Genomic DNA, 1,427 nt, shown 5'->3' on the forward strand with positions numbered 1-1,427 from the left:
TTTCCTGGAGAAGTTGGCATAACACACGGCTGCTGCGGAACCTGAGCACTTGGCCCCAGCAGAAGATCGAAGTACTACTGGGGATGAGCATTTGGCCCCAGCAGAAAACCTAAGTACTGCTGGGGATGAGCTCCCAGTTCCTGAAAACCCCGCACTTGACAGGACTGAAGACACGGAAACTTCTTCAGCAACAGCTGAAGCAGACTCACGCCAAAGCAACACACACCCTGACTCACCCCCATTGGTATCTTGTTTGTGGGAACAACACCAACGGGACATGGCATCCCAGTGGCAGGATGTGTGCATGCATGGTAGGCGCTCTTTTAGCCCTGAATACTAGCAAGAGCCAGGACACAATCAGGGCATGCTAATTGCCGACAGCCTTATGGGCTATTTAGCTCTCGCATTCACACTGACTAGTTGTGCAAGCAACTAGTCATTCTGGACGAAGCTTTGCACCTCACCACTTGTGTTCTTGTTTCGGCTCCTCGTTTTGACTTCTCAGCTCCTGACCTCGGCTCATATGACTACGTTCCTGACCTGTACCTCAGACCTTTGACTCCCTGACTTCTGACTTTGGACTCTGGCTTTAACGACTACTCTAACAGTTGGTGATTTGGACTTGGTCTCTCGGTGTTTCTGCTTGCCTGGTTTTGACTTTGGACAGCCTTTGACCTATCTTGCTCTCGCCTGGCCTGGTACTGCGTTCGTGACAAATACAGTAACAAAAGGTGGGACACTGAAGACCTTCTACTTCACATCTTGCATCATTTCCTTTAAGATAGTTTCTGTCTCAAGTGTACTAATACTAAGCAAGGAGAATATAGTAGTTGTTTCCTGGTAACTTCTTCCTTTCCTTTAGTGAATGTCCTCTAAGCTTTTATACCTTTGTCACCCTGCCAGAACAGCCATGGAAGCACAATCAAAGAAGCACAGCCAAAACTCTGCAGTCTTTGGATACAATACTTCTATATTTTCTCCTCCATATCAACTCTGTTTATCTTTCCCCCAATCTTTGTGTGCACAAAAGCTAATGAAATGGATTTGGAGGCAAGGGGACTTGCAGGAACACATTCTATCATGTTAAATATCCCTAGATACTACGGGAAAAAGAGGAAAGAGAAACATGTGCTTGCTGTTTTCAGTAGGAGCCACATAGCTGCTATATGGTGTCATTATGTGAAAGAGCTGTAGATAGCCAATGCTGGGTTCTGTGGGAACAGGTTCACAAGTTACCGTTATTGTTTTTCATGCCTGTTTAATAGATCATAGCTCTGTACACACGTAATAATGAATCAATATACAATCTATATACAGCATACAGATAATTTTTCTTTGCACACATCTTGAGTAATTTTTACATTATGTAATATATGCATATACCTGAACATGTGATTTAAACCCCACATTTATTCATGCTTTCACTG

Source organism: Gekko japonicus, unplaced genomic scaffold (assembly GCF_001447785.1).
Source record: "Gekko japonicus isolate JY-2015 unplaced genomic scaffold, Gekko_japonicus_V1.1 scaffold2414, whole genome shotgun sequence".
Classification (NCBI taxonomy): Eukaryota; Metazoa; Chordata; class Lepidosauria; order Squamata; family Gekkonidae; genus Gekko; species Gekko japonicus.